General features: G+C 31.4%; 1 long non-coding RNA gene across 1 annotated transcript in view; it reads left to right on the plus strand.

Moving 5' to 3' along the window:
* Positions 1–25,751, plus strand: part of LOC147817052 (uncharacterized) — a 60,584-nt gene that overhangs the window by 19,522 nt on the left and 15,311 nt on the right. Inside the window, exon 2 of the long non-coding RNA XR_015430083.1 lies at positions 24,345–24,440. This is a non-coding gene — a long non-coding RNA (uncharacterized LOC147817052). The remainder of the gene's footprint in view (positions 1–24,344; positions 24,441–25,751) is intronic.

Consider the following 25,751-nt stretch of genomic DNA (forward strand, 5'->3'; position numbering starts at 1 on the left):
AGAGAACCAAAGAAACCCTCTATGGTTCGCCTGATCTCATAATCCATGTACCACATTTGCAATGATAAAGAATTTTGTACTCGAACATTAGACGTAATTCTACTCCTGGGTTAGGAAGAAACTATAAATCTAGAATAATTTACTGCTGAAAATAAATTTTAAATACAATAAAGATTGAAATGTGTGAATAAAGTTTTATTTCTCCTAAAAAAATATTCTGCTAACGCAAAAAGTAAAGAAATAAAAATAAGGAACATTTTTGGGTTTCATCAATCTTATCTTTTTTTTAAAAAAAATAGGGCACTAAAATGAAACTTTTAAAAGAATCACCGGATAAGCTAAAAATCTGGAGTTAAGGACTTTTTAAATCTAACATGAAATAAAATAAATTGTCATTTAAAACGATATTCTAAAAATTAAAAAGTAGAATTAATTTTTTTTTTGTAATACCAACGTTGAATAGCAAAATAAAAAGAAGATTTTAATGATAAATTCGTTATTTCGATTTTAGTGTAAAATTAGGAACCTTTCTGATGTTGCAATTTCTTATTAATGAGAAACTATGTCAGTAAAACCACTTTGTGACAAAGAGAAGAAAACTTTCTCAGTTAAACCAACGATTTAGGAAATGACTGGTTGAAAATTGAATTTATGAAACTTAAGAGTAAAAAAAAAGCATTTTATATTCAATTTATACTTACTTATTACATTCAGTTTAATTATAAGCGTGAATAAATTCCAAATATATTCTCAAATGAGCTTCTTTTTAAGTTAGGAAACACGGATTTTAACAACTTTATAGGTTCTTTCGTAAAAATAGTAAGAATATTAAAACTTGATGAGAGTGTGTTTCTTATTTATGGAATTCAATGAATTATTTAATGCATTAAGTGTTTCAAACAGTTTTTTCGAGTTTGCAACTAACAGATTATAAAAAATTGCTGTAATTCTGGCAGAAAATTTCCATGCATTTTTTTTTACAGTAACGGTGTTGTAACGATGAATGAACCTGGTTGGCAGGACGCTGGATTCACGTTCATGAGAACGGGAGTTCGAATGTAGCCATCCGAAGACTCCCTGTGTAGTAAATGGTGACGTGTGCACGCTAAATTTATCGAGTCCCAAAGTCCTCCATGTTCCCATAACAAATTAAACCTCTGGGGGTACTGAATTGGAGATGGATCGTTCTCTGGCTCAGGTGAAAATTACGATCTGTGGAAGAATGAATGAGTCCACCCTGTAAGCAAGTGGGACGTATGGGTGTGGCAGAAGTCGAATTCTTGTCCATAGATGGCACTACTGAAAAACAAGAACAATCGCACCCTTTGCTTTAATTGCCTACGACAACAGGAACGACGATAAATGAAAATGCTTTTTGCTATAAAATCGATTGTTTTTATCACGTGTGCCAGATGATCCCCATCAGTGCCGACTGAAATCATTTGTCGCCATCATTTACAGTTGGTTGAAGAACATTCGATGTGGACGTATCTTTTTTTTCATACTATTAATTAAATTTTATGTTATTTTCTTAAAACGTTTTAGGACGAAATTCGCAAAAAGTAAAATTAACAATAAGGGGATCAAACTTTCGACCTCTCCCCATACCAAACTTTGGGACCCTATTTTCCAAATTGCAGCAATCCCCTTTATTTTGGGAGTCAAGAATCATAATCGGTAGAAAAATTGTTATTCAGAGAAAATACGCTTTTGTATCTGATTTCGTAACTTAAAGTATCATCTGCACTAACTAATTAACAGATTTAAGATCACTCCACCCCTTGAACTATTAAGTACAAGAACTTAAAAATGCTGTCATTAGATTAAAAGTTATTCAAGGTGTTTTGCTTATTTATTTTTTTGCGCACTGTTCATTACTTTAGTTCTAATATAATCTATCACAAGATGTTCAAAAATAACAGTGAAAACGTGTAAAACTGAAAAACGTAACAAGCAAGTGCGCAGCAACATGAAAAAAGCTTCCTAATCTTTTCCGCTAGAGAGTTCCATTTAAAATACGAAAAAGAATGGAGTTCGATCTGGGAAAGGTCGTCAACTTTATCTCAATGCAACTATTATAAAAATATTTATCTATTAGAATTGATAGATAAATATTTTATGTAATATGTATAGTTGTTGTACTCGGCCATATAGGCAGAGGGGGTAAGATTGTTCCTAAATTCCAGTGGCGCCATCTATGGCCAAACATTTGACTTTTGCCACACCTGCTTATAGGGCGGACCCATTCATTCACCTACAGATCATAATTTTGACCAGAACCGGAGAACCGTCAATCTACAATTGAATACCCCCAGACGTATTGATTTTATATGAGAACATGGAGTACTTCGTGATCCAACAGATTTAACGTGCAACTGTCACTATTTTACTTCACCGGCCGGCTGGATTCGAACTCCCGTTTTCAAAAACTTGAGTCCAGCGCCCTATATGCCAAGCTATCCCGGCCTTGTATAATATGTATCTACTATTGCTATGGAAAGCTCCCCAATCGGTGCTGTGTGTGTGTGGGGGGGGGGTAATTTTGAAGTTGACAGTTAGATCCGGTAGGAGTGTCTTCTAACGTTGAGCTGTCCTTGCATCAGAAAGGTTCTGGGTTCGAATCCCGAGCAAGGCATAGATGTTCTTTCCTTCTCTTTGAACTATCTGTTCTCACTGAGGGAGCGACGTCGGCCCACCTAATATGGTGCCCCTGAAAGAGAGACCAACTAAAATCGCCCTGTATATGCCTGAATTGACGGATGTTAGCACAGCTGGGCATTGGAAAAGGAAAAAAAAATGTTTTTTTTCTTCCGGTAATTGAAACAAGTTTTGATTTATTCAAACCCACCTACACGATCGTGATCGATAGTGTGTTTGATTTCCCTTTATTCACTGAAATGTTATTTCGTTAATTCGAATCTGTTAACGTTTATCGTTTTTTTAATAAGATCTAAGAATATACAATTCTGAATCTTGAGAAAGTGTGATAATTCATAAGTAGTAAACATGATTAATGAAGTACTTTTTTCGATAATGATAGTAATAGGAAATCTAGTTCACACTCTATTGACACCCTAATGAGACATACTCTGGTAAACCGCATTACAAATGTTTGAAGAAGCATATAACTTTTGTATTAATTAAGGAAACAGCCGGCCGGATACTCGCCGTGTAGTAAATGGTGACTGGTGCACACTGAATATGTAGGGTCACAAAGTCCTCCATGCTCCCATAACAAACCGGTGCCTCTGGGTGTACTGAATTGGAGATGGATCGTTCTCTGTCTTAAGTCAAAATTATTACATTTTGACGAATCAATGGGTCTGCCAAATAAACGGGTGCGACGTATGGGTGTGGCAGAAGTCGAATTCTTAGCCATAGATCGCGCCACTGGGACGACAACAAGAACAACATTAATTTGGGAAACGAAAACATTTTTTTAAGAGGTAGTAGTGACAGGGACAAAATTGCTAAAATCTTTTTTTTTTAAAAATAGTATTTAACCAAAAGCTATTTTAACGTAATAAAAAAGTTTTTTGTTTTGTTTAAATAAACCTTTCGAAGACTGATTAATTATGAAATCTAAACAAATGTATTAAAATAAACTTACTTATAGAAGGTAGAAGTAATTAAGACGTATGAAAATATTTTTTCCCTTATGCTAGTTTAGATGCAAACAAGTTGAGATTTTATTCTGAAAATTTACCAGATTTCACAGTAATGTAAAAAAAAGGAGTAATACTAATTATTTATTCATATTTTATTCAAACAGTTGCCTTCTTAGTGACCAATTTAATTACACATTTATCATGAGTAACAACTAAGATAACTAAACTAAGGAACAGCTTATTCTGATTGAATGTGAAAATATATATAAAAACAAGCAAAAAATACTATAGTCTTAAAAGTAAAGTTAGTTTGATGACTTCATCGCTATAATCATGTTGTTGGACACGAAATTGAGGATCATTAATCAATATGGACTCTCTGCTTTAGCTCAGAACAGGCTGTTGAGTCATGTTCTACTTTTAAGGGAAAATATGGTGCACATTTTTAACAACTTAAGCATTTAACAAAAAAACGCACACACACACACATATTGAGCATTTGTTATAATATCGATGCCTGTTCGTGGGTTCAATCCCCGCTGGCCGAAGAATCCCCGTGTAGTAAATGGTGACTGATGCACGTTAAATCTGTGGAGTCGCAAAGTCCTCCATGTTCCCATAACAAATCAATGCCTCTGGGGGTACTGATTCAGGAGTTTCATTGTCTTCTGGATAAGTTCAAAATTACAAAGCTACGGAGTTGAACATTAGTAGTCGTCAACTCAAAATTGGGTTGGAATATTGGTTGGAATGTTGGGTTGGCATCAATATATATGGTATATACTATATTGATGCCCTTATGTTGTTTGAAAAATGTTTCTTGAAAGAAAAAATAATTCTGCAAAGTTAAGTAAGAATTAAGAAGATGCCACTTTGTCCAATTATAGATATAATCTAATTTACCATTATAACACCGTAAAAAATTTGGAATTAAATTACGATTAAAAGTACTGAACGTTTGGGTGCATTATATGTAAAACCATGCCCACTGTAAAATCAATTTTTGCCGTAAAATTTTATACCGTAATTTTTAAAGAAATATTTATACTATTTGTCAGATTTTTTTCTCTCTCTTTAATATTAATTTGCAATCCCTTATGGGCAACTACTTTTGTTTATTTCCTATTTAGAAAAATTTCTTCAAATATACAGGATATTTATAAAGTCCCGGACCCATTTTGATGTTCAATAACTCATAAAATAATAAAGATAGATTAAAATTAATAACATAACCCTTGTCAATGAACGTCCACGTGTTCCCCCTTCGTCGAACGGAGAATACCAAGTCGATAGTCAATTACAAGCCAGGTAGCGGCAAGCATGTCGGCATCCACCATTAAATCTGTGCTTTCTCTTGTGGTGTATGAATTCTCCTTAATATCCGCTCGAATAAAACATCACATAGAAAAGTACTACATAGAACAAACACATCAAAAGTAAACATAACATTGCAATAGTTGCCAAAAACAAAAGAGAGAAAAATGCAATTATTAAGCAGACGATATTTAGAAAAGTACAGATATTTAGACTGGAAAATGAAATTATCTGAAATTAACCACATGCGCAGTCGATATTTACAAAAGTAAAGATACTCAAACCTGAAAAGGAAAATATATGAGTTATTCCATCAATAAATGCCATAAGTTTGTTTATATCTTCATTATTTTATGAGTTATTAAACATCAAAATGGGTCCGGGAATTTATAAACAACCTGTATATTAAAAAGGTAATTTCCAAATACCCTCTATTTAGAAGCTGTTAATAAATATTGAGTTAAATTATTATTTTAAATTGAAGTATAACATTGATTGATAATTATTTTTCATTTTTAAAATAAAACAAAAAAGAAACACTTGTTATCCTGAAATACACCTTCCCCTAAAACAATTATTGTTATTATTAACATTTTTGAAACCCTATTTACATACTTTCCTGCCCTTTTTAAATCCTATTTTTATATAATTTTTATTTTACGTTTAGAACCGTAAACAATAACACTATTAGAATCATTAAAAATGATTTTGAAAGCTTTTAAGCGAAAAAAATAAATTACTTCGAAGCGTTGGTTTCGCCAAACTAATTAAAAGAAAGATTCTGTCATAAATAAGGACACCTGAAGGGAAAAAAATCCCATCTGTTAATTTTAAACAAGAGAAGGAAAAATAAAATAAATAAGAAAAAACTTCCTTCCATCACCTTTTCACAAATTTAAAAGGTTGGCATGCAGCCAAAGAAGTATTAAACTATGAATTTGAAAACGATAACTTGATATTTAAGCTCAAATTTTATTCAATCTTTTTTAGACGTTTTCAATTTTATTATTTCTTTCTTTTAGCCATACCGTGTTACAAAATCAATATAACTACTGTTCAAAGCTTAAAGAATAGATATTCCAATTTTGAAGAAAGATAGTACTTTCTTGGTAGAGAGAGATTTAAAAAAAGTCTGGATAAAAAAAGGCTTAAAAGATCATTCACTGCATTTGAAATTAAATATAATTTTTAGTACTTTTCAATCAGTGGGTCAAAAATGCTCTAAAACAGCCATGTTTGGAGAGAAAGGAAGAGGTAATATCAAATAAAACACCACACATTTTGGTTAAAATAAAAATATTTAAAACTATTTAATAGCTTTAAAATTATTTAATATATTTAAAATTATTTAATGTATTTGAAATTATTTAGCATATTTATACTTTTTTTTTTATCTCGTATAACAAAATAAAGGCTCATCTATATTCAGATCACAAATGTAATTAAAAAAAAACGCTTTAAAATTAAAGAGTAAAATTTTAGATGTGATCTATAACATGTATTTTGTTTCCGAACTGTTCTCCGAATTGTGAAATGGGATACTTTGTGACAAAGGGTATGGGGTGACAAAAAATTTTGAAAAAAAAGTGGAAATTAAAGTTATTCATTTATATATATATATGAGTCGTGGTGGCTCAATGGATAGTGCGCCGGTCACCTCCCGATGATGCGATCCGAATTCGAATCCTAACGATGACCCGTCGGAACGATTTCCACACCCGGCTCGAGCCGACAACTGTGCTGACGTAAAACATTCTCAGTGGTGGACTGATCATGGTTAAAAATCAACGTGCAGCCAGGCAAGCTGAGGAATATTTTCGTGGTTTTCCTCTCCATGTAACGCAAATGCGGATTAGTTCCATCAAAAAGTCCTCCACAATAGCAAAATTTCTCCGCATACTTGATCCAGAAGTTCCCTTGCCTTCTGGATTGTGTTCAAAATTACAAAACAATGGAGTTGAACATTGGTAGTTGTAAACTCCAATTTAGTTCGACTGTTCAACGACGATTATAAAATATGTATAAGTAAATAATAAATATCGGTTACTTTAAAGAAAAGTTTACATTTTTACTCATGGAGTCACATCTCTCCGGTTCTCAACCTTCTCCCTTCATATATGACAAGGCGTATTACTGTTTGTACGCCTAGGTCTATGAGTATCAGTACATATCCAAAAAGTATCCTTCTCTTTTAAAAATCTTTTCCTCTTCAAGAACAACACCTTCCAGGCCAGAGATCGTTCACACGCATGGGAGTGGAGTCAGAATACTAACACTTCCCCCCGTCCCGCCGCGACGCTTTCATCTTGTTCAATTTTCTACCGTGGTCGCAGGGACTAATATAGGGGATATTTTTATATCTATGCCTGGTAATATGAATGAAACCAAAAAATTATAACAAGCCTATCCCTATATTAAAAAAAAGAAAGGGGAGATGGTTAAACTATACAGAATAGTCATAAAATATACCTTTAATATACTTTACCAGGCCGGGATAGCCTGGTTGGTAGGGCACTGGGGCCATGTCCAAGTGATCGTGTGTTCGATCCCTGCCTGCCGAAGACTCCCCGTGTATGGTGACTGATGCATGTTAAATCTGTGGAGTCGCAAAGTCCTCCATTTTCCCATAACAAATCAATACCTCTGGGGGTACTGAATTGGAGATTGATCGTTCTCTGGTTCAGGTCAAAATTACGATCTGTGAATGAATGTATGTGTGTATGAATGTATGTGTGTATGTGTGGATGTATGTGTGTATGTATGAAACGTGTTGTGTGTGGCTGAATTCTTTGCATGGATGGCTCCACTACAAAACAAGGAGAGTCGCTTGGCCCACCAATCTGGGTTGCTGATATTTCAAGTGGCATTAGAAACAACCATAACAACAGTTTAAAAAGCAACGTGAAAGAAATTAAAATTAAAAACTTGGCAAGCCCAGAATGAAAAATTAAAATCGAAAGGCATGGAATTTAAATCTGAAAAGAATTAACAAATAAATTTACTCTTTATTCTTATATCTGGTATGAAAAAGTTTAAATTATCATATTCAACTTGAAATGAAATTAAATTTTAAGTAACGTGCATGTTTACAAATTCGAAGCGTAGAGATTTAAATTGAATCTCTAATTTAGCAAACAAATAATAACATCGAAAAAAAGGAGAGAAAATGAGAGTTTGAAATCAAATTATAAGAGCGATACAGGAAAGGTATGTGCGATAGTAGAAGACAGAGAATGAAACGAGGAATTAAATATATTCGTTTATGTAAAGATTAACATCCAACTACTCATTAAAATATTTCTTTTTTTAAATGAGCATCAAGCATTATCTCTGATTCAGGTCAAAAATTAAGATCTGTGGATGAATGAATGGATGTATGAATGGGTCCACCCTATAAACGGGTGTGACGTATGGGTGTGGCAGAAGTCGAATTCTTGGTTATATATGGCGCAACTGGAAAACAAGAACAATCGCTCCCCCTCTGCCTTCATGGCATGCGTCAACAACACAACAACATATATATATATATATATATATATATATATATATATATATATATATATATATATATATATATATATATATATATATATATATATATATATATATATATATATATATATATATATATATATATATATATTAATATATTAATACATAATTTAAAAGCGCTCATACCATCAAAGCATTTAAGCCTCATTCAACAGGTATAAATAATTTTAAAAAAAAATTTTTTTTTTTTGCATTCATCTTATGTTTAATTAATGGACTGTTGTACAATGCATCGGCATCCTTATGGTGCCCTCCCGGCTTATGCTTTACTATCACCTGAAAACGAGCTAAAGCTCAACGCTATAGCATAGCATACCGAGGTGCGTAATTTGAAATCTTCATGCGAAAGAAATCCCTTTGGTGATTCCTTGAAGATATGACAAGATTAAGAGGCGATTAAATACATTTTACGCGTGCTCTCTATTGTTTTAAAGATAGACGCAGAAAAAAAAAAGCGAGTGCTTTGAGGTGAATTATTTCCATTTTTTTAAGCTGCATAGAATATGCAAAAAAAGTACACCTGAACAGTTGGTGTGAAGGGCGAATCTAAGATGTTGCAAATTTCGAAAAAGAATTTTCAAAAGTTTTTACATCTCACTGGATTGTATGGAATCAAAAGTTAAACCCTCATACATCTATTAGGTTTTTCTTATCGTAATTAATTTTTATGTTTTTCAAATAAAATGTTCTATATCTACAGAAAAAAATACCTAATTTATATGCTTGAAAAGTTCTTCCCATTTGCTTTAATATCAATAACTCCTATTAGAAATATAAGCAAATACAACTTCCAAATATAAATAAGGAAGTGCTTTTTCTTTCTTTTTTAATCTGCCAGAATTTATTATTGAATTTTAGTTTCATTTGACTTTCTAACAGATTGTAATCGATGCAGAGAAATCAGCTTTTTGTTGTGTTTAAATGTTAACGATTATTAAATCGTATTATATAGTTAACAAAAAAAATGATGTAATATTTATTTATATATTGTCGTGCTTTCAAAATATTTATCCAATTAAATTTTGAAAGTAAAACATTTTTTTACAATGTTTAAATCACAAAGAAGATTGTTTAAATTAAATTTAAAACTACCTTCTACGTCGTGCCTTTGAAAGCTTTTCCCCAGAATTGTAAATTATTTATTATTTTTAATTATTATTTTTCGACCATAATTTTTTTATTCACTATCTCACTAACTTGATTTTATTATGATTGCCAAATAGTAATTTAAATTTTAGGAGTTTGTTATGCACGCTATTGTTCTTTGTTTATTAGAGGGTTTTACACAACAGTCACACTTAATATTTTTTCTTCTAAAGGCAGGTACTGAACTTTTACGTCCTTCGAATGTGAAGTTGCCGGAAGTATTACTCATTTAACTTTACCCAGTGGGTACCTGTGAACCTAAGTCACGGAGACGATCAACATGCCACACTGTCACAGATACCCGTTTATAGGGTGGGCCACATTCACACAATCGAGAACAACACACACAGATAAACATTCATGTCCTGAGCTGGATTCGAACCAGCAGTCAGGCACGCTAACCGCTCAACCATCTGGCCGGCCCTTTGATAAATGTATGCCCTGTTTGTCGAAAATGAAGTTAAATATAAATGAGAGGTCTCAAAATCATATTAAATCGGGTAAATAAAAACGTTATCAAAATTATGCAAACGTTCATGATGAAGGAGGATTGAAAAACATCTAAATTAATTAAAAATCATTGTCTAATGAAAGTTGGAAGTGTATACTATAATAATCACCTTTCAAAAGTTTTCTGTTTTCTTCGAATTACCTAATAAGTTTCGTTGCTTTGAGTCCTGCGTTCCACAATAGTGATTCGACTACAATAGTCGATTTCAAAAACTTTCTTTAGTTTAAATTTTATTTCGAATTTTAAACATTATGCATATTATTTTTTATCCATTTTTTACCCATTTTATCCAAGATTTCTTAAACATTATTTTTTACTCTTTGTGTCAGGCACCTTTGTGTCAGGCACTAAAACCAGGATTTATGATCATTCACAGCAGCATAAAAAAGAAATTGAATAAAATATAAATGTAACTGCAAGGCAAAACTGAGCATTTTTATCTAGAAAATTGCGAAAACAACGTAAGCAAATTTTTAACAACAGCTTTCAAAGGAAAACATAATTTGACCTCCTGGCCATAATTTATTTTAAATGAAAGTTGGAATCATAATCTTTAAAGTTTTCTTTTTACTGCTTATTTTTAAAGTGAAGAATTCTGAAAAAGAAAAATACAATACCTACATTGAATAAAATAAATTGTTTGAGTGTAACATTGATTTTAAAGTATTCAATAAAAAGACTTACTACCAATTACTCAAAACAGTGTAAATATAAGATTAACTTAATGTATAGTATGTGTAAATATAAGATTAACTTAAATTTATATTTTTATTTATGTAGCTATAGGTACGATTTACGTAAAGAAAATGTTAAATTTCATATTTCTAAAAAAAGACAAAAAGCAAAATAATTTAAAATTAAAAGTTTAAAAACGCTTACATATTAAAAACGGGTCAGTATTTCTGTAAGACAATTCATTTCTTCAATGTTAACAACTTTTTTGCTCTATGTTACGGCTTTCGAAATATCGTAACACGCTCAGTTTTCCATCTATGTAACTTAATTGCGCCAAGTTGCCAATAGGTTTGTTTTCATGATAATTTCAAATTACTTTACCCCGGCAGATAGTCGTTCCCTTTCCCCGTATAATAGGGGATACCACGGCTTCGTATCACCTCCAACGATAATACTCGCTATAAATTCTGTCCCATGTCATCAAAATCTTCAACACACGCAAATTCCATCAGGCAAAACTCCTCAGAAAGTATTACCATCCTGTAAATCAATCTATCCTGCAACATTGTGTAAAGCTTTGGCGGATTGTTTGGTTAGACACAAAATTTCCAAGGGCTTAAATCACATATATTTATTACCTGTTCTTGATCATTATATTAAATGCAATAATAACATATATACAGAAGAAAGCAATGCTTAAAACCGAAAAAAAGAAAAAGCTACATTAAATGTTGCTGAAAAGAATTTTTTTAACTAGTGTCCTATCATATTTGCTTCAATTGCGATTATAACGAAACCCGTGGAGACTATATTAAGTCGCAAAGACAGAAAAAAAAACATTTTTTTGAAAAGAGCTTATACCTATCTCACACCTAGCCTTTTCACTAGGTATTAATATCAAAGTACTCTCTTTCAAACAAATGAATATAAAAAATTAGTCAGTTGTCCGCCAAATGACCCCCTAAAATGCAGCAATTGATGATAATAAGTAAATAAAAGAAAACAATGCATGAAACAGTAAATGTCAGTCCTTTAAACATGGCTATACAACAAAAAATTATCCCAGCTATCCAGAATAATTTACAGAATCTCAGATTTAAGCGACAACAGCAGGAGGAGAATTGAAGGAGGAGACTATTTTTAAAAAATGCTTTATACATATTTCTCAGCATATGTATATATTTTTCGTAATTTTGACACCTCTCCTTTGATCTGGTATTAGTATCAAAGTTGTCATTTGAACCCAAAAATTATAAAAAATTACTAAAGTGTCCACCAAATTATCCCCTTATAACCGGCTATTAATAATAATTTGAATGCAATTGAGAGGAATGCTTGCAGTCGAAGTAGACGATAGTATACCTTAAATGTATACTATACAGAAATTGTTTTTCTCCTCATATCGTATTTTAGACCATCATCGATCCTAGCGACACCTGTGCTAACTATTATAAATCGAGTGACATGGACAGAATAAAATATTTTTAAAAAATACTTTATACAGATTTCTCAGCATATGTATATATTTTTCGAAATTTTGACACCTCTCCTTTGATTTGGTTTTAGTATCAAAGTTGTCATTTGTACCCAAAAATTATAAAAAATTACTAAAGTGTCCACCAAATTATCCCCTTAAAACCAGCTATTTGTAATATTTAGAAAGCAGTGGAGAGAAATGCCTATAAGTGAAGTAGACAATAGTATACATTAATTGTAGGCCAAACAGAATTTTTTTTCTTTCTTATATCGTAACTTACACCATCATCGATCTTAGCGACACCTGTGCTAACTATTATAAATCGAGTAACATGGACAGAATAAAATAGTTTTAAAAAATGCTTTATGCAAATTTCTCAGCATATGTATATATTTTTCGAAATTTTGACACCTCTCCTTTGATCTGGTATTAGTATCAAAGTTGTCATTTGAACCCAAAAATTATAAAAAATTACTAAAGTGTCCACCAAATTATCCCCTTATAACCGGCTATTAATAATAATTTGAATGCAAATGAGAGGAATGCCACCAGGCGAAGTAGAAGATAGTATACTTTAAATGTATACTATATAGAAATTGTTTTTCTCCTCATATCGTATTTTAGACCATCATCAATCCTAGCGACACATGTGCTAATTATTGTAAATCGAGTGACATGGATAGAAATATTGAATTGAATTGAATAGAATGAAATATTGAACAGAATGAAATATTTTTAAAAAATGCTTTATACAGATTTCTCAATATATGTATATATTTTTCGAAATTTTGACACCTCTCCTTTGATCTGGTATTAGTATCAAGGTTGTCATTTGAACCCAAAAATTATAAAAAATTACTAAAGTGTCCACCAAATTATCCCCTTAACACCAGCTATTAATAATATTTAGAAAGCAATGGAGAGAAATGCCTATGAGTTAAGTAGACAATAGTATACATTAATTGTAGGCTAAACAGAATTTTTTTTCTTTCTTATATCGTAACTTACACCATCATCGATCTTAGCGACACCTGTGCTAACTATTATAAATCGAGTAAACTGGACAGAATAAAATAGTTTTAAAAAATGCTTTATACAGATTTCTCAGCATATGTATATATTTTTCGAAATTTTGACACCTCTCCTTCGATCTGGTATTAGTATCAAAGTTGTCATTTGAACCCAAAAATTATAAAAAATTACTAAAGTGTCCACCAAATTATCCCCTTATAACCGGCTATTAATAATAATTTGAATGCAAATGAGAAGAATGCCACCAGGCGAAGTAGAAGATAGTATACTTTAAATGTATACTATATAGAAATTGTTTTTCTCCTCATATCGTATTTTAGACCATCATCGATCCTAGCGACATCTGTGCTAATTATTGTAAATCGAGTGACATGGATAAAATGAAATATTTTTAAAAAATGCTTTATACAGATTTCTCAATATATGTATATATTTTTCGAAATTTTGACACCTCTCCTTCGATTTGGTATTAGTATCAAAGTTGTCATTTGAACCCAAAAATTATAAAAAATTACTAAAGTGTCCACCAAATTATCCCCTTATAACCGGCTATTAATAATAATTTGAATGCAATTGAGAGGAATGCTTGCAGTCGAAGTAGACGATAGTATACCTTAAATGTATACTATACAGAAATTGTTTTTCTCCTCATATCGTATTTTAGACCATCATCGATCCTAGCGACACCTGCGCTAACTATTATAAACCGAGTGACATGGACAGAATAAAATATTTTTAAAAAATACTTTATACAGATTTCTCAGCATATGTATATATTTTTCGAAATTTTGACACCTCTCCTTTGATTTGGTTTTAGTATCAAAGTTGTCATTTGTACTTAAAAATTATAAAAAATTACTAAAGTGTCCACCAAATTATCCCCTTAAAACCAGCTATTTGTAATATTTAGAAAGCAGTGGAGAGAAATGCCTATAAGTGAAGTAGACAATAGTATACATTAATTGTAGGCCAAACAGAATTTTTTTTCTTTCCCATATCGTAACTTACACCATCATCGATCTTAGCGACACCTGTGCTAACTATTATAAATCGAGTAACATGGACAGAATAAAATAGTTTTAAAAAATGCTTTATGCAAATTTCTCAGCATATGTATATATTTTTCGAAATTTTGACACCTCTCCTTTGATCTGGTATTAATATCAAAGTTGTCATTTGAACCCAAAAATTATAAAAAATTACTAAAGTGTCCACCAAATTATCCCCTTATAACCGGTTATTAATAATAATTTGAATGCAAATGAGAAGAATGCCACCAGGCGAAGTAGAAGATAGTATACTTTAAATGTATACTATATAGAAATTGTTTTTCTCCTCATATCGTATTTTAGACCATCATCAATCCTAGCGACACATGTGCTAATTATTGTAAATCGAGTGACATGGATAGAATGAAATATTTTTAAAAAATGCTTTATACAGATTTCTCAATATATGTATATATTTTTCGAAATTTTGACACCTCTCCTTTGATCTGGTATTAGTATCAAGGTTGTCATTTGAACCCAAAAATTATAAAAAATTACTAAAGTGTCCACCAAATTATCCCCTTAAAACCAGCTATTTGTAATATTTAGAAAGCAGTGGAGAGAAATGCCTATAAGTGAAGTAGACAATAGTATACATTAATTGTAGGCCAAACAGAATTTTTTTTCTTTCTTATATCGTAACTTACACCATCATCGATCTTAGCGACACCTGTGCTAACTATTATAAATCGAGTAACATGGACAGAATAAAATAGTTTTAAAAAATGCTTTATGCAAATTTCTCAGCATATGTATATATTTTTCGAAATTTTGACACCTCTCCTTTGATCTGGTATTAGTATCAAAGTTGTCATTTGAACCCAAAAATTATAAAAAATTACTAAAGTGTCCACCAAATTATCCCCTTATAACCGGCTATTAATAATAATTTGAATGCAAATGAGAGGAATGCCACCAGGCGAAGTAGAAGATAGTATACTTTAAATGTATACTATATAGAAATTGTTTTTCTCCTCATATCGTATTTTAGACCATCATCAATCCTAGCGACACATGTGCTAATTATTGTAAATCGAGTGACATGGATAGAATGAAATATTTTTAAAAAATGCTTTATACAGATTTCTCAATATATGTATATATTTTTCGAAATTTTGACACCTCTCCTTTGATCTGGTATTAGTATCAAGGTTGTCATTTGAACCCAAAAATTATAAAAAATTACTAAAGTGTCCACCAAATTATCCCCTTAACACCAGCTATTAATAATATTTAGAAAGCAATGGAGAGAAATGCCTATGAGTTAAGTAGACAATAGTATACATTAATTGTAGGCTAAACAGAATTTTTTTTCTTTCTTATATCGTAACTTACACCATAATCGATCTTAGCGACACCTGTGCTAACTATTATAAATCGAGTAAACTGGACAGAATAAAATAGTTTTAAAAAATGCTTTATACAGATTTCTCAGCATATGTATATATTTTTCGAAATTTTGACACCTCTCCTTTGATATGGTACTGGTATCAAAGTTGTCATTTGAACCCAAAAATTATAAAAAATTACTAAAGTGTCCACCAAATTATCCCCTTATAACCGGCTATTAATAATAATTTGAATGCAAATGAGAGGAATGCCACCAGGCGAAGTAGACGAGTATACTTTAAATGTATACTATATAGAAATTGTTTTTCTCCTCATATCGTATTTTAGACCATCATCGATCCTAGCGACATCTGTGCTAATTATTGTAAATCGAGTGACATGGATAAAATGAAATATTTTGAAAAAATGCTTTATACAGATTTCTCTATATATGTATATATTTTTCGAAATTTTGACACCTCTCCTTCGATCTGGTATTAGTATCAAGGTTGTCATTTGAACCCAAAAATTATAAAAAATTACTAAAGTGTCCATGAAATTATCCCCTTATAATGGGCTATTAATAATAATTTGAATGCAATGGAGAGGAATGCCTGCGGTCGAAGTAGACGATAGTATACCTTAAATGTATACTATATAGAAATTGTTTTTCTCTTCATATCGTATTTTAGACCATCATCGATCCTAGCGACACCTGTGCTAATTATTGTAAATCGAGTGACATATATAGAATGAAATATTTTAAAAAAATGCTTTATACAGAGTTCTTAGCATAGGAATATATTTTTCGAAATTTTGACACCTCTCCTTTGATGTGGTATTAGCATCAAAGTTGTCATTTGAACCCAAAAATTATAAAAAATTACTAAAGTGTCCACCAAATTATCCCCTTATAACCGGCTATTAATAATAATTTGAATGCAAATGAGAGGAATGCCACCAGGCGAAGTAGAAGATAGTATACTTTAAATGTATACTATACAGAAATTGTTTTTCTCCTCATATCGTATTTTAAACCATCATCGATCCTGGCGACACCTGTGCTAATTATTTTAAATCGAGTGACATGGACAGAATAAAATATTCTTAAAAAATGCTTTTTATAGATTTCATTGCATTCTAGCATTGACTGTTTTGTATAGTTAAAAAATTTAATTGAACTTCAAAATGTCATTTTCCAAGCATGTCCCAAACAATGTTTCCAATAATAACTAGCTACAAAACTTCCCATAACATTGTCAATATCTAATTTTTTTTACCTCAACCGATGTAAGCATTTATAGAATATACGCAGAGGGTATTATTTACAAAAACTTCGTTTAAAATAATTTTTTCTGTCAGTAATTTGTTTGTCCCAAGAAAATCTGTCATTTTCCTGGCTACTCTTATTTAGTGGTTTATAACCAAAATAGATAGAGTCAGCAATCAATATCTTAAGTTAATAGATTTATTAGGTACCCTCCTATATGAACATGTCTTGTTGCAGGAATAAAGAATCAATTTTCTGGTTCAAAATCTATTTCAAAATTTTTTTCAAGATGAGTAGGTTTTTGTGTTGTCATTTTCCTGGCTTCTTGAAATCATTAATAACATAAACTATATAGATTTATCTGAGTTATTTCAAGAAATCCTGTTGTTTTCTGCAGAATGTAAACGTCTTAGGCCAAAATATTAAATTAAAGTAAAGTTATATGCTATAAAATGGCGAATTTGTCATTATCCTGGCTGTCATTTTCCTGGCTTATGAAATCCAGGACACTGAAGTTTTACAAATTTCTTTTTAACTGTTAATACTGTAAGGCGGAAAAGCAAATATTAACCTAATACCAAGTTTATGTATGATTGTTATATGGTTGGTAATATGAAATCCAGGACATTGAAGTGTTACCAAATTTTTTTTTAACTGCTAATACTGTAAGGCGGAAAAGCAAATATTAACCTAATACCAAGTTTATGTATGATTGTTATATGGTTGGTAATATGAAATCCAGGACATTGAAGTGTTACCAATTTTTTTTTAACTGCTAATACTATAAGGCGGAAAAGCAAATATTAACCTAATACCAAGTTTATGTATGATTGTAATATGGTTTGATGTTATTTATTTATTTAATGATTGATTATTATACACAAATATATTCTGTACATATTAGCAACAAAAAAAAATTGATTCCTTCTACAGCGGATAAAAATAACTAATTTAAGTAATTTTTGGTCCATTTAACATAAGGCTCAAGTTGAGTTACTTACTATTAACTTAAAATGACCATTTTTTAAACTTCTAAGCTATGCTTATGTCATTTTCCTGGCATTCAAGATTTGGCGAATTTCTATTTTTTTTCCTCGAGTAAAAAAAAACTACACTGCTGTCGGTAGGATATTAATAAATGTAACTAAAGAAGTATACAAAATTTTTTTTAGATTATTTCGAAGATATAGGATAAGCTTTAAAAATTAATTTGAATTTTAAGGCCACTTATTTCGCATTCAAATTTGAATTAGTTTGTTTTGAACGGGATTCAACGTCATCTTAAAGGGTTACCAAAATCTAAAAAAATTACGCCAATTTCAGGAAAATTAGAGCCTGATCAAGTTTTCCTCTTATTTAATATTTAAAAAAATAATGCATAGATCTTGTTGTAAATTTACACGTAACAAAGGTGATAGAATTCTGTTCATTTCCCCCTGGTTTCAATTAAACTTACACTTTTAAAAAAAAATAATAATAAAGTTTTTATTTATTAAAATATAGAACATTTCAATGATTATTATTGTTAGAATTTAACTGAACTGTATGTAAAAATGCTATGTTTATTTTATCATCGGCGTTGACCATAAATTCGTGGCAACCAATGTTTAACTCTTTCTGATGTTGATTACAACGAAGAAAAGAAAAGTAACTGTTCGTTTCCATTGGAAAACTTGCAATGGAAGCTTAATAATGAAGAAAACACTCCATGGTTCGACCGATCTCATAATCCATATACAACAATTGCAACGAATTTTGTAGCCGAACATTAGATATAATTCTATTCCTGGGTTAGGGAGAAACTATAAATCTACAATAATTTACTGCTGAAAATAAATATTAAATACAATAAAGAATGAAATGTGTGAATAAAATTTTATTTCTCTTAAAAAAAATATTCTGCTAAAGCAAAAAGTAAGGAAATAAAAATAAGGAATATTTTTTGGGATTCATCAATTTTATCTTTTTTTTTAAAAAAATAGAGCATTAAAAATGAAATTTTTAAAAGAATCACCGGATAAACTAAAAATCTGGAGTTAAAGACATTTGAAATCTAACATGAAATAAATTTAACGTAAAATAAAATAAATTGTCATTTAAAACGATATTCTAAAAATTAAAAAGTAGAATTGATTGTTTTTTGTGATACCAACGTTGAATAGAAAACTAAAAAGAAGATTTTTGATTTTAATGTAAAATTAGGAACCTTTCTGATGGTGCAATTTTTTATCAATGAGAAACTATTTCAGTAAAACCACCTTGTACCTTGTTACAAAGAGAAGAAAATCACGAAAACTTTCTCAGTTAGACCAACGATTTAGGAAATATACAACCTGACAGGTTGAAAATTGAATTTATGTAACTTAAGGGTAAAAAAAAAAAAAACACACACACATTTTACACAAAACATTCAATTTATACTTACCGCTTACTTATTGCATTCATACGAGCTTCAGTTTAATTGTAAGCGTGAATGAATTTAAAATATATTTAAATGCTCTTAAATGAGCTTCTTTTTAAGTAATGAAACCTTTACACTGGTTTTAACAACTTTATAGGTGTGTGTTCTTTCGTAAAAATAGTAAGATTTTTAGAACTTGATGAGAGTGTGTTTCTTATTTGTGGAATCCAATGAATTATTTAATGTATTAAGTGTTTCAAAAAGTTTTTTTGAGTTTGCAACTAGCACATTGTAAAAAATTGCTGTAATTTTTGCAGAAAATTCCCATGCATTTTTTTTTTACAGTACCGGTGTTGTAACGGTAAATGAACCTGGTTGGCAGGATGCTGGACCCACATTCATGAGAACGGGAGTTCGAATGTAGCCATCCGAAAACTCCCTTTGTTGTAAATGGTGACGTGTGCACGTTAAATCTATCGAGTCGTAAAGTCCTCCGTGTTCCCATAAAAAATTATACCTCTGAGGGTACTGAATTGGGGATTGATCGTTCTCTGGCTCAGGTGAAAATTACGATGTGTGGAAGAATGAATGAATTCACCCTGTAAACGGGTGGAACGTATGGGTGTGGGTGAAGTCAAATTCTTGGATATAGATGGCGCCACTGAAAAACAATAACAATCGCACCATTTGCCTACGACAACAGCATCAACGAAAAATGAAAATGCTTTTTGCTGCAAAATCGATTGTTTTCATCACATATGCCAGATAATCAGTGCCGACTGAAATCATTTGACGCCATTTTCAGGTGGCTGAAGAACATTCGATGTGCACTTGTCTTTCTTTTCATACTATTAATTAAATTTTATTTTATTTTCTTAAAACGTTTTAGGACGAAATACGCAAAATTAGCAATAAGGAGATCCCCATACCAAACTTTGGGACTCTATTTTCCAGCAATCCCCTTTATTTTGGGAGGCAATAATCATAATCGGTAGAAAAATTGTTATTCAGAGAAAATACGTGTTTGTATCTGATTTCGTAACTTAAAGTATCATCTGCACTAACTAATTAACAGATTTAAGATCACCCCAGCCCCTTGAACTATTAAGTACAAGAACTTAAAAATGCTGTCATTAGATTAAAAGTTATTCTAGGTGTTTTGCTTATTTTTTTTCGCACTTTTCATTAGTTTAGTTCTACTATAATCTATCACAAGATGTTCAAAAATAACAGTGAAAGCGTGTAAAACCGAAAAACGTAACAGCAACTTGTTTCTTCTGCATGAAAAAAGCTTCCTAGTCTTTCCCGCTAGAGCGTTTTGTTTAAAATACTTCGATAGAAAAGTTCGATCTGGGAGCGGTCGTCAACTTTATCTCAATGCAGCTATTATAAAATTATTTATCTATTAGAATTCATAGATAAATATTTTATGTTTTGTTGCTGTAGTCAGCCATATAGGCAGAGGGGGTAGGATCGTTCTTGTTTTCTAGTGGCGCCAACTATGGCCAAGAGTTTGACTTCTGCCACACCCGTTTATAGGACGGACCCATTCATACAAACACAGATCATAATTTTGACCTGAACCGGAGAACCATCAATCTCCAATTGAGTACCCCCAGAGGTTTTGATTTTTTATGAGAACATGGAGTACTTCGTGATCCAACAGATTTAATGTGCAACAGTCACCATTTTACTTCACCGGCCGGCTGGATTCGAACTCTCGTTTTCATAAAACTGAGTCCAGCACCTAACATACCAAGCTGTACCGGCCTTATCTAATATGTATCTACTATTGCTATGAAAAGCTCCCCAATCGGTGCTCGGGGGTAATTTTAAAGTTGACAGTTTGGTCCGGCGGGAATGTCTCCTAACGTTTGAACAAATTTGAAGTGGATTGGTTCATAACAGCAAAAATTGGTGCAAATTATCAGAATTCTCCTAACACTGTTTTGAGCCGTGATGGCTCACCGGCTAAGGCAGTCATTGAGAAGAGCTAAGGTTCGATTCCCAGAGGCGGTTTGAAGCCCCCTCAGCTTCAGATCGATAGATATCAGAAGGTGTGTAAAGTAAAGGGGATATGTGCGCAGTGTCTACCACAATCATGACGTTGGTTATGAAATTGTGCAGTCTTATGACCCATGACCCACTACGGGCTGTAGCGGGAATTCTTTACATGACCACTGATTTATTTTTATACCGCATTGCGACCATCGATCTTAGGAATTTTAATTGAACGATGCATTTAAAATATAATATAAAACATTGCGTAAAATTAAAAAAAATAAGCACTGTAAAACTATTAATATTTGAACTATCGGTAGTTTTAAGCAATGCAGATGCGGAAATAATTACATTTTCCACACAAGGCAATGAAAAAAAAAATCCAATTCGAATGTGCTTAAAATTTCAAAAGTAATTGATAAATAGTAAAATATTTTTCTGAAATTATTTAAAAAGGCTTTGAACAAAGAAAGAATCATCTTCCAATATAAAACGATACGTGAAAATTGTAATATATATATATTTTATCTGACAAGACAAAAATGTTAAAATTAATATTAAATTTAGTAAATAACCAAAACTATTTTTTAATTCTTCGAAAATATATTCCGATTCGATGCAATGAAAAAGGGATGCAAAGAATAAAATTAACAATTCGCAGCTCAAGGTCTCAAATTAACAAACTTGTTGGACCGTATTTTTCAAATTGTGGTTATTCCTTATAAATTGAGTCCAAAATTCGTCGGAAAAAAGACGTGTTCCGTGGAAGGTCGAGAGTTAAGACAATTCGATTAAATTGAGTCGTGATTCGTCAGGGGATAGAGCCTTCAAATGAGAGAACCGGGTTCGAATCCCATCAATGGCCGGTCGATACGAATTCAACATTCTGCTTGCTGACGTAAAATATCCTCAATGGTAGACGGGTCATGGGTTAGACTCCCCTTGCAGTCAGGCTAACTGTGGGAGGTTTTCCTCTCCATGTAACGCAAATGTGGTTTAGTTCCATAGAAAAGTCCTCTATGAAGGCAAATTTCTCCCAATACTTGATCCAGGAGTTCACTTGTCTTCTGGATTGGGTTCAAAATGACAAGGCTACGGAACATTAGAAGTGAGGTACAAATAGGTCGGCTATTCAACGACGGTTATAAAATAAAATTCAATTAAAGTAGTAACAATTTTAGAAACCTAATATTATATTTACATCAAATCATTATTTATTTCATATTTTAATTATTTCCACTGAATTATTCAAGCAAAATGTCACTGAAAAAATCGCAGTTTTAAAAAATAACTCGAAATTAAAAAATAGCTTTCAGTTTTGTTTCCCACCTTTATTATTCCATTTTACGTTGAACCCGTAACGTTTCATAATTCAAATTGCCTTTGTTTCGTATCATTTACGTCTGGCAAGTCTTGAAAATGAGCGCCAATTTTGAGTGCGTGAAACATGCCTACTGTTATTTCAAATCAGTATAATTTTGTTGTTGTTGTTGCTAATTCCCATCTGGTCTGACGGGGTCAGACCAGATCAATAAATCCGTTGACATTAAGAAAATCCGAAACCAGAATGGGAGAGGAATGAATGTCGTTCCAGTCTAGCCCTAAACAGTTCAAGATGTGCTCAGATGATGCCTGGTTTTGTTGGCATTTAGGGCAAAGAGGAAAGATCTTATGATTAGCAGAAAATGTGAGACTTTTCAGGTGTCCACTGGCCAGTCGGGATAAGAGTATAATTTTAAAGCAATGAAGTGTTTTTAATCAAATAATAATCATACCACCTCAGTCTCTTGGAATCGTTTTTTTTTTTTCTTCTTTTTTTTATAATAAACACAATAATATTTTCCAATAAACCTTTAACACTAAAAAAATATTTGTTTATTTGTAAAGAAAAGTGTTTCTCTAATAGCCATTTTCAATGTTTGTATTATTTGTTTGTTTTTTCCCGAAATCAGCTTATTTTATTCATTTTTAGTTTATGCATAATTTTAAAATTATTATTGTTTGAACGATAACAAAAATCAATTCTTCACTTCAAAACTATTTTTTCGTTTTTTAAATCGGTGTTCCGCCACATCAATCACTTAAAAGTTCTATAGCCGGAAAAAATTGGGAAACGCAGCTCTAGGGAAAATATGTTTTCTTATGATTTTATATCCTTTACGGCATCTGCAGCGTTTAATAAAAATATATATAATTCAATCTTCAATATAATGCCAATCTTTTTATCAAAAAAGTTTTTGTTTATTCTATATGTACACATATTTTTAAATTTATCTTTGGAATTTTTATTGGGCTCCATATACCCTTTAAAAAACCGCGGTTTCCGTGATGAAAAGCCGAATAAAAAGTTTTTTCTTATAATATTAATAGACTCTTAGCAATTTTCTTAAGTTACGAAATTAGACAAGAAAGCGTATTTTCTCAGAATAAACAGTCCACTTTTTCGCATTCGGATTAATATCGTTCAAATATAGGGAGTAGCTTCAATCTAGGAATTATGGTCCGAATATATTAGTCAGGAGGGTAGTCTAAAGGTTGGAATCTTTTTGAACGAAATTCATTGAATAATTCCTCTAATTTTAAAAATACGAATTTTTCTAAAATTTGATATTTTGGAAAATATTTGACCCCTTTTTCTCAAATTCTTAAGTAATAAAAATAATTAACTTTTGATAAAAACTACTTCCTGATAAAGGTATTTCCTGAACGAGAAATTTTAGCCAAATAACGCCTACATTTTTTGGCTTATCGCCACCCTCCCTCTAAATGCTGACTGCCATCTTTCTTCCCTCTCTAATATATTTATTCTTAATTCTATATTATGTTATTAATTCTATATTATATTATTCTTAATTCTTCTTATTATCTTATATTTATTTTTTTTTAAAGTAATAGATATATTTCTTTTAATTGAATGCGTTCATAATTAAAATTTGAAAACTATTATTTGTTTTAACAATGAATTCTTTGTGCTTTTAGTTTAATATGAATTTTCGTCTGAGATCCGCATTCAAGAAAATTCTTTGTTCTGAGAGAATCTGGCTGACAGATCTTCTTTTAACCCAAAATATGCGAGTAAGTTCAGACATTTTAATTTATTTTATATAATTCATAATTCTTCATCTGAATGATTGGTTTCGCATAAATTTGCTATTTCTATTTTCGCTTACATTTTATCCTTATTTAAATTTTTTTTCCTTTTTAATACTCATTGCCCTATTGAGGATAGAATTCGCCTCCAGTTTGTGAACCACTGCCTTAATGCATGCGCTGGGCATCATTATTATTCGGAGAATAAAGGCTTTATTGTTCGGTTTATACTTGTCTGCCATGACCAACACTTCATGAAGTGATAACCCGGGGGTTGGGGCAGAGGGAACAGTCTGAAAATTAAGTGAGGGAATGAAGAACATATTTCGCTCCTCCTGAAATTTGAACATTAGCTGCTAAAATAGTCTCCTAAAATTGGTAATTTTAAAAAATATTTTTTTTTTTAAATTTTGAAGTTATTTTCAAAAAAATAACTTTATTTTCTTTTGAAACTTAATTAAAGGGTCAATATTGAGTTTGGCCCCGTCTGAAATTAGAAATACAGAAAAAAAAAAGCTTTTTTTTTCTAACTTTAAAACGATTTTTTTTCCAATGCCCACCCGTGTTAAGATACGTCAATTCAGGCATATACAGAGCGATTTTGTTGGCCTCTCTTTCAGAGGCACCATATTAGGTGGGCCAACGTCGCTCCCACAGTGAAGACAGATAGTACAGAGAAGGAAAGAACATTCATGCCTTGCCCGGGATTCGAACCCAGAACCTTTCTGATGCAAGGACAGTTCCCTTCCTCCTACACAGGCCGGTCGGCGTGTTTTTTTATGTAAAAAAACTTTATTTTCCTCTGAAATTAGCGAATGACGTGCTTCGCCACTTCTGAAATTTAGACATTCATGGAAATAATGTAAAGTTAAATTGATCAAAAGAATATGAATCATATTAAATAGGGTAAATAAAAAGATTATCAAAATTGTCTAATCGTTCATGATGAAGGTGGATTGAAAAACATCAAAATTAATTGAAAATCACTGTCTAATGAAACTTAAAAGTGTATATTATAATCGCCTTTCAAAAGTTTTCTGTTTTCTTCGAATTGCCTGACAAGTTATGTTGCTTTGAGTCCTGCGTTACACAATAGGGATTCGCTCGATTTCAATAGCTTTTTTTAGTTCAAATTTTATCTTGAATTTTTTACATTACGTGTGTTTTTTTTTAATCCATTTTTAACAAGATTTTTTAAACATTATTTTTTACTCTTTATGTCAGACACATATTTTATGAAACCTGGATTTATTATCATTCACAACGACATAACAAAAATTGAATGAAATATAAATG

The sequence above is a fragment of the Parasteatoda tepidariorum genome, chromosome 1, assembly GCF_982258835.1.
Source record: "Parasteatoda tepidariorum strain Cologne lab strain chromosome 1, Ptep-v5.0, whole genome shotgun sequence".
Lineage (NCBI taxonomy): Eukaryota > Metazoa > Arthropoda > Arachnida > Araneae > Theridiidae > Parasteatoda > Parasteatoda tepidariorum.